The 9,834-nt window shown below is 41.4% G+C and overlaps 1 pseudogene; it reads left to right on the top strand.

Annotated features, from left to right (window-relative positions):
• Nucleotides 1-1,034: 1,034 nt before the first annotated feature.
• LOC147828044 (non-histone chromosomal protein HMG-17 pseudogene) lies at nt 1,035-5,932 on the top strand (annotated as a pseudogene).
• The last annotated feature ends 3,902 nt before the right edge of the window (nt 5,933-9,834 follow it).

The raw sequence follows: 9,834 nt of genomic DNA, 5'->3' as shown, positions 1-9,834 counted from the left end.
TGGGTTTACTGGGTGCCGACTAGATGGTTTCTGGGTGTTGGGACATAAGACCTTTATGTGCCTCACACATCTGAACCCTGAAATGAGGGTATTGGAATAAATGACCCAAAACGAGGCCTTCCAGAAGTGAGCCTTTCTGAGTCAAAAAAAGGACTTCAGGTACATACCATTAATGAGCAGCAGATGGCAGAGTTATCTCTCCTTTGTCATCTACCATAAGGAGCTGCTAGTGTTCTTCCTCACATGCAGAATAATAATGAAAATAGGACTGATTTTTGTTGTTTTATTTTTTGCTCCCCCCCAACCCCAGTGTTGGGGATTGATCCCAGGTCTTTTGCACTGAGCTACATCCCTAGCCCTTTTTATTTTGAGACAGGGTCTTACTAACTCATTTAGTTGCCCAGACTAGGCTTGAACTTGCCATACTCCTGCCTCAGACTCCCCCAGTGTTGGGATTATAGGTGTGCGCTACAACACCTGGCCCCCACCTCTTTTTATTTTTTTTTACCTTGAGACAGAGTTTCCCTAAATTGCCCAGGTGACCTCGATCTTCCAATCCTCCAGCCTCAACCTTCTATGTAGCTGGGATGATAGGCATGTACCATCATACCCAGCTATTTCAGGCTTTTTCAAAAAGCAAACCAGGCTGAGGCTGGAGCTCAGTGGTAGAGCAATTGTCTAGCATGTGCAAAGCCATGGGCTCAATCTTCAGTGATGTATAAAACAAACAAACAAACAAACAAACATAAAACAACTCAAATATCTGGCTTCCATCCTCTGTTAAACTGTGTGTTTTATCATGAGCCAAAGTCCTTATTACTCCCTATGTTCTCTCCAATACTTAGGCCAAATTCCTTTGCTATTGATCTAGGTGTTTGTACTATTATTTTTCTTAAATCTTTTTGTTATAGGTGAAATATTTCTTCAACAAAAAAGTAAGACCTCAATGGAGAACACCATTAAGTTTCATTTCTTTGTGAAAAAGAAGCAAGCACAGTGTTGTCTTCATTCCAAGAAGAGCCCAGTATGCCATTATGGAAATAGAGCACGATAAGAGCCATGAGAATATAGAAAAGATGTAAGATGGAAAAAAACACAACAAAATGTAGGAAAAGGCCCCAAATTTTAACACAACTTGTTCCAAAAAATGCAAGCAAATTTTTCTGCTATACATTGTAATCAAGAGGGAATAAATTATAAGCGAATAAAATATAACTGCTATGAGTGTTGTGGCACATACCTGTAATCCTAGCACATGAGAGGCTGAGGCAGGAAGATTGTGAATTCAAAGCCAGCCTGGACAATGTAGTGAGACTCTTGTCTAAAAAACAGACAAATAAACAACACAGAAGTCAACTCTCTCTGACTTAAATACAAAATATACCTATGAAAATGATTTTTCTGTAGCTCACAGAGTCACCAGAAAGCCTGGAGACTTAGACTCAAACTCTGGATGGAAAATGAAAAAATGTTTACACTGAAATTTGTAGATGCATGTTCATAGTGGCATTACTCATATCAGGCAAAATGTAGAAACGATCCAAATGTCTGTCGACAGAGGAATGGACAAACAAAATGTGGTACACAATGAAGTATTACTGAACCAGAAAAAGGAATGAAATATTGATATATGCTACAACCTAGATGGACCTTGCAGACCTGCTGAATGAAATAAACCAGTCACAATGACCACATACCGTATGATCCCATTCGTATGAAAGATCAGAAGAGGGAAATCTACATATAGAAAGTAGATTAGTGGTTTTTCAGGGCTGAGGAGGGGATAGAAGGGGGTGTCAAGCGTGCTAGCTAAAGGATATCAATGGAGTTTCTTTTTGAGGTTATGTAAATATTCTAAAATTGACTCTGGTGACAGTTTCTGTGAAAATCAAAGCCACTAAACTGTATACTTTCAATAGGCAAATTATATTATATGTGAATTATATTTTAATGACATTCTTTAAAATGGCAGACACAAAAGGAACTAAGGTAGGTAGAACATTAGCCCAAATCATATAGAACTAATTCAGCAAGGACACCAGTGCCACCTCAGTCCTGCACAGAACACTGTACTCAGAGGCTACCACTTACTCTTCTGCCACTGTGGCTCCCAATTGGAGATGTTACTGTCGCTTCCCCCACCACTGCCACAATGAACTCCACTCTTTTTATTTATTTAATTATTATTCTATTGTGTAGTGCTGAGAATTGAATCCACAGCCTCATGCAGGCTAGGCAAACGCTCTACCACTGTGCCACTCCCCGCCCAGCCCTCTCTTCTTTTTTGCAGTAAAAGTTTCTTTTTTCTTTTCCTGTTTTTTCTCTTTTTTCTCTCTTTTTTTTTTCTTTGAGACAGGATCTCACTAAGTCACTAAGCTGCCAGGTGGGGCTTGAACTTGCAATCTTCCTTTCTCGGCCTTTTTTGGTGCTGAAATGCCTGGTTTAGCATATATTTCTTAATCAAAGTTCTGGGAGAATGCACCTGATTGATTGAACCTAGATCATACATTAGCTGTAAGAGGCTATGAAAGTAAAATCTGGCCTTTTTCAATTCTATAATGGAAGGCAGGATCTGTCTCCTTCCAACACTCATATGAAGGAGAATTCTCAAATATAAGAAAAGGTTTTGGATTTTAGGGCCCAACCAAAACAAGCAAACCAAACACAACAACAAACAAAACATTTTAAAACATTTTAAAACATTTTACTCTGTCGAGTAAAACAGGCTTTCTCTCTCTTTTTTTTTTTTAGACAGGGTTTCACTATGTAATTCATGCTGGCCTTGAGCTCACTATGTAGTGCAGGCTGGCCTTGAACTCACAGTGATCCTCCTGCCTCAGCCTCCCAAGTGCTGACTTTACAGGCGTGCGCTACCACATCTAGTTCTCAAGCTTTTTCCATTTTTGAAAGCTATTCCCAAGTTACAGAATTTCTCTCTGTTTTCCTCCTATATTCCTGTGTTCAGATTTGGCTGCCACGGTAAGACAGAAAGCGCGAGAACATTCTTTGCTCATATCTATAGTGGGAACCTTATCTTCTTTGCAATACAGAGTTATCAAAGGGCATCCTGTTGCCCAAACATAGTTTAAAGCCGTATAGAGGATGGACTAGAAGAGAGAGTGGGTAGGTAGGCTGGTTAATGGGCTGTTGCCACAGTACAGATGTTCAATTACAGAAGAAGGCCGGCAGTAGTGATAGAAAGGGGCAGAAATGAATATGATAGATAATGAGGCATAGGAAGATTTTAGGGCACCTTCCTTCATTATAATTGAGAGCAGGATAACATGGTATCAACCTGTCCACCCATCTGTCTCATCTATCCACTCACTTACCTATGTACCCACTATTTACTGATGTACTGATGTAGAAGTGTTTCCCACTTGGGAGGGGCTCTACCTAGAGAAGCAGACAGGCATCTAAACAGACAGTTGTGAGAGTGTGATGGTTGTGAGGAAATTTCTAGTGGGAGCATCATGATTCAGAATTCAAGGAATACTTTACCATGGTAAGATTTGAGACCTGGGATCCAGAGAACTTGGTCAAAAGAGTACACTGAGAAGGAGGGCATTGCAGGCAGAGAGAAGAGCATGTGGTGAGGCCATCAAAACATGCCTCATATATCTTCAACTAGTGGAGCAGAGTAGTCCACCAGCCCCAGATGCTGCCTGTTTTGTGCTGGGCTGCACCTCCCATGGTCTGCTCCCTGCCAAGCAATGAGTGCAGCAGGGGTATGACAGTAGGTACATACCTGAGTGTCTTAGTCAGTTTCTCATTGGTGAGACACAATACTTGAAACTCACAACTTAAAGGAGGAGAGGTCTATTTTGGCTCATTTTTAGTCCATAGTTGGCTGGTGCATGTGATAGCTGCCCTCCCTGGAGCAGTAGCTGTCATGTGTTCACTCGACCAGTTCTACATAGTGAATTTGGGAGCCAATCCTGCAATGAAATTTCCAATCCTGGTTCTTTGGCCCTCTAGGAGATTCTGTGAACTATCTAATGTCTTTTCAATCGTTCATTTTCTGCTTAAATCAACAAGAATCTGTTTCTGTTGCTTGCAATAAGGAAGCCTGCCTGATAATGATGAGAAGGACCCACAGTTACAAGCAGCCTATGTGAATGAGGATAGAAAGGGTTAGTAAGAAAGACAATGTGATATGATGAGAAAGTCCGTCAGCTCTGGAGCCAAGTGACTTGCATCCGTATCTTACCCCCTCACCTATATCTTGACTATTCACTATGACTATAGTGGTCAGCTCAGGCTGTATATCAAAACTATAGACTAGGGTAGCTTTAGCAACAAATATTTATTTCTCATAATTATGGAAGATGAGAGGGTTAAGAATAAATTGCTAACAGATTCAATGCTTAATAAGGACTTTCCTGGTTTTGTTAGCCCCTATAGCAGAGTCAATGAGTTCTTATCTCTTTCTTTACTTATAAGCCACCAATCCTATCATAATGGCTCCACCCACATGATGTCATCTAAACCTAATCACCTCAAAAAGGCCTCACCTCTAACTACTACTTTCATCTTTGAAGCTGGGGCTCAATACATGAATTTTGGGAGGGGGACACAAGCAGTCCACAACAACCTATTAGCTGTGTGACCTTGAACAGGTCAATCACCTTTCTGAGCTCCAATTATCTCACCTATAAAATGTGGATATCATAATATGGATTCACTCATAGAGCTGTTGGGAGGATCAAATGAAATCATGGACATGAAAATGCTTTGTATCCCATAAATGAGTTCTACAAACATTTCCAAACTACTTTAAGAGTTAAGCACAAAGTATGGCATACATATAAAAAGTGCTCTTTGGAAGAAGAGGCAAGAATGACCCCTGGACTGACCAAAACCATACACTGCTGCATCCCACATCCCACTGTATCCTGAGTCCAGTGCCTGCATCCTGCCGCCATTGTCACCATGCCCAAGAGAAAGGCTGAAGGGAATCATTATGGCTTATATCTAGATGTCCCCCCAAAGCCTCATGTGGTCATAGGTGAGGTTCCTGGGAGGTGGCTGGATCTAGGGTGTGTGATTCTGGGATTAATGGTGTGGTGCTGGGATAAAGGGTGCCCTACCCTGGGTGTGAGTGCTGCTTGCCCTAAGGGCAAGTAGCCTGGATGGGATATAAGGGACAGAAAGAGGGCTTTGGTGATCACTTGCTACTTGCTACTTCACTGCTGGCTCCCTTCTGCCTGCCCTACTTTGCCATGGACTATTTCTTCTCTGTGATGCCCCTCTGTCACACCAGTCTGCCTTGGAGCCAGCCTACAATGGACTGAAACCTCTAAAAACTGTGAGCCCAAATACACCTTTCCTCCTTTAACTTCTGGTGTTGGGTATTATTTCTCAACAATGAGAAAAGTAACTAAAACAGATTTTGGTACCAGGAGTGGGATCATTGCTGTGACATTAGCTGGCCATGTGGTACAGGAGCCTTTAGAACTGGCTTATGGAAAGAGTTTGGAGAGGTTTGAGATGCCAGCTAAAGAAGAAGCTCTTGAATGCTTTACGCTGTATTTGATGAAAGATTCTGGTCAGAGTTCAGAAGATCAGAATGCTAATAAAAATGCAGCCAGTAATGCCCAGGCTCAGGAGGTTTCAGTTAGGAACAAGCTGAAATAAACCTTTCCCCTTTTAACTTTGGGTGTTGGGTATTTTGTCTTAGCAAGGAGAAAAGTAACTAAGACAGGGATGCTGAAGGAGATAAAGCCAAGATTAAGAATGAACCACAGAGAAAATCTGCAAGGTTGTCTGCTAAACCTGCTCCTCTGAAGCCAGAGCCCAAGCCTAAAAAGGCCCCTGCAAAGGAGCAAGAGAAAGTACCCAAAGGAAAAAGAGAAAGGCTGATGCCAGCAAGGATGGGAATAACCCTGCAGAAAATGGAAATGCCAAAACAGATCAGATACTAGCCAGATAAACTTCTTTCCTTTATAAATTATCCAGTCACAGGTATTCTATTATAGCAACTGTAAACAGACTAAGTCTATGACCAACATTCTGGCTTGCCTGGCCCTTTCCTGGCTCTAGCCCCGGAAGTCTCACTAAGCCCAGGAATCCCCTTAGATGTGGGCAGAGGTTTGAGTATCATGCTTATTTTACATATGAGAAAACCAATCCTTAGAAAGATTATGCAACATGCCCCAAATCACACATAGTAAGTGACAGAGTCAATCTGAACCCAGATTTTCAAGGAGAAAATATGGAGGGAAGTTTTAGAATCAAGAATAGAGTGTCAAACCCTTGTCCTTTGGCCATACGACTCCGTCTCAAACTCAGGTTGATTTTAGTATCTGTATTGGAAGATTTCCCAGAGGAAAGCCAAAATCTGGGTCCCACCCACTTCTCAATTTATGGTGCTTTGTTGTGATTATTTTTTTTTCATAGAAATTCTCTCATTACTATGGGGTAATTAAGCCTCTCATGTCTCATCCTGTTTATATTTTACCTTTGAGTTTTGTTTTGCTTATGAATGAAAGAACAATTTAGCCTTCCTAATCCAAACTGTTTGATCCCTTAAAGCAAGTGTTTTGTAGTCTTGAGCAATAGCCTCACTATAAATACTTGGATGGAGAATTCTGTGCCAGCTAGCATCAAATGCAAAGTATTTCTTGTGCTAATGGTCAAGTTTTGCTTTGGGTGCAGAGGGAGTGTGGCCAGGAGAGAAAGCAAGTCTGGTGAACTTGAGGATTGAGCCTCTTTTCTGCTCAGATATGCCTGAATTTCCCCACCTAACCTCCCACTGTTCACCCTCATGCTATGTTACTGAATCCAGTGTCTGGAGGCTAGCCTGTAGCTTCTAGCTCTGCCCCTTGGAAACTGTGTGAACTAGTCAAGTCTCTTCCCTCTCTGAGTTTTCATTTTCTCATCTGTCAAATGAAGGATTGAGATTATAAGATTAGATTCCTTCCCAGGGGTCTTTGTGGGATTGACACTCTAGGCTACTATAAAAATACATGTAACTGAACTACTTCTGAAGGCAGGCTCTGGGATAGGTGATGTGTGAGTGGATGTGAATGTGTGTGCATGAGCATTTCAGTGTGTGTGTTTATGTGTGACCACGCACATAGATTGTCCACAAAAAAGACATCTCATGGGTTTTCTCAACTTTCCAGCTCTGTGGAATCCCCTTCAGTGCACTTTCACTAACTCCCCTGAAATGCCTTTCCACACAAAGCTCTCCCATAAAATAGATGTAAAGACATTTATCTTGGTGAGATAGCAACCTAACAAGACCCTGAATCTTTAAAAAAAAAAAAAAAGTAGTACCATTCAGAAATAACAATAATAAAATATCACTCCTTTTCCATCAGAATAGCTAAATAAAAAGCACAAATAATATCAACTATTAAGGATATAGAGTAACTAGAACTCCATACATTGCTGATGGGAGTGTAAAATTGGCATAACCACTTTAGGAAACAGATTTTCAGTATTTACTACAGCTAAACACACACATCTGGTGATCAATCCTCCAATGACCAATTTCTCTCCTATTTTCACCAAAAAACATGCACAAGAATGTCTGAAGCAGCACCATTTAAAATAACCAAAACCTGGAAACAACCCAAATGTCCATTAATAGTTGATAGGACAAAGACATTGTGGCATAGCCAATCACTGGAATATTACATTGCAGTGAGCATGCTACTTGCAACTAGGGTGAATCTCACAAATTTAATATGGCTGAAAGAAGCCTGACACAAAAGAAAACAAACTGTGTGATCCCATTTATTAACGTTCAGCCAGGGATTTAGCTCAGTGGCTCTGCCTCCTGCCTCTTAAGCACAAGGTCCTGAGTTCGATCCCCGGTACCAAAACAACAACAGCAACAACAACAAAAAAACCCATTTATTAAAGTTCAAAATCATATTTATGATGTTAGATGTCAGGATAGCAGTTACCTTTCCAGGGTGAAGTGGCTGGCAGGGACACATAGGAGCTTCTGAGGTACTGGTAATATTCTATTTCTCCATGTGGATGTTGGAAGCATAGATGTGCACTTTTAAAAAATTTCATTGAGTTGTACCCTTATTATTTGTGTACTTTTCTATGAATGTTACATTTCCATTTTAAAAGTTTGATGTAGCTTGGTGGTAGAGCACTGGGCTGACATGTTTAAGGGCTTGGGTTTGATCTTCAGCACTGAAAAAAGAAAAAAGTTTACCTGTGAAAATGTATTCCGGCTACCATGTAGATTGGAAGGAGTAATTCCTTAGGCAGAGAGCCCAGTGGGAAGGATGTGGGACTAGTTGAGCCACCTCCTGGTTTTCTCATTTTCCACTCTGTATGTTGTATGCACTTTGATAATTGTTACCTTCAGGCAGGTTAGCTAAGCTGTTGAAAGAAGAGAGCTGGGTGGAAGTGGCTATAATAGGTAAGGGTTCTCAAATAACCCAAGAAATAAAAACCAAGGCTAAGAAATCTATTCCATCCCCACCTCCATCCTGAAACCACTCGGGCCATGGAAATAGATAGATGAAGGTCATAGCAAGTGAGTCACTTGCTTCCTTAACCCCTGATAATATTTTTCTCACTCTTTTAACTCATCCTCCCAGACATGGAGGTTTAGTTTAGGATAATAACATAATGCATCCTTTCCCATAGACTCAATCTTCTTTTCTTTTACCTCTTTTACGTCACCTCAGTCCTTCTGGATCCCCAGGAAAGGAACTGAGGGTATGGGGCCCAATGACAAGGAAGGAACTGATGAGGGAGGTCACTGTCCATTAGGCAGAAGGGATCCTCTAGAATGGAGTACAGCTGCATACTTGGAAGCTGGGAAGTCAGCCAGTGTTTCATCTTTTGTTTTTTCCTCCTGAGGCTTCCTGTCCCGGACGTGTATGGAGAGGGGTCATGGGGACTTCCTGGCCTCTACGAATAAGTCTTTCCATTGTCATTTGCCAGGCAGTTCTTCTAAGCCAGAAAGGGTAGGTTGATGGGCAGTAACAGACAGCAATGCTTCCTCCAGAAGAAACTCACCCCCAGTTCCATCAAAAGTCCCTACAAGAGGAGGCTATGTACTCCTGGGATAGAAAGGGGGTTACACTATTGGGGAACAGGTGGGAACTATATCGGGAAGCATCAGAGAGTGCTAGGGCTACCTAATTTGTTCTCCAATGATTCCCAGTGCCTAGAACAGTTCCTGGCACATAAAAAGAGCCAATAAACATTCACTAAATAAATGGGTGCATTTACTCCAGCATCTTCATTTAACTGAACCATGGAGACTTAGCCTCAGAATGAAAAAGAAAGTTTCTCAAGAACACACAGTTAGTGTGCAACACAAAGTTAATGAATTAGTATCAGAACCCAGACTAGAACTCAGGATTCCTAAATCTTTATACCAATGTTCTTCCTATGGCACAATTTGTGCATAGGAGAGGAAGCTAATGGAAACAGAAAAATATAAGAAAATCACTCACAGAGCTTGACAGCTGACCTGACCCTGATATTTGGAGATTATAACATAGGGATTTTGACCCGAGCTTGAGGAATTTAAAGATGAAGAGTGAATAGAATTTGTAGGACAAGGAGAGAAATAGTTGTACTAAGAACAAACTTTTCCCACTGGCGGTGGGGCAAAGATGGGTATTTTCTAGGGAATGATGTGGACCTGAAAGAAGGGAGTTGACTTATTATTTAAAAAGGTAAACTGCCCTCAAAGAAATTCATGGGGGACACTGTGACCCTGACAAAGAGGATGGACTGCTTGAATTTCAGGAGTTAAGTGGGAGGACAGGCTTTGGCTTGTCAAGGAAAGTTGGTGGCTCCTGGGAAGGAGCCCCAAAGACCTGCTAAAGTCTTCTGTTATGGTTTAGA

This window comes from Heterocephalus glaber, unplaced genomic scaffold (assembly GCF_053883595.1).
Source record: "Heterocephalus glaber isolate CG9 unplaced genomic scaffold, H.glaber_assembly_v1.0 deba00001428, whole genome shotgun sequence".
In the NCBI taxonomy this organism is placed as follows: Eukaryota; Metazoa; Chordata; class Mammalia; order Rodentia; family Bathyergidae; genus Heterocephalus; species Heterocephalus glaber.
This window is presented reverse-complemented; position numbering and strand designations above follow the sequence as displayed.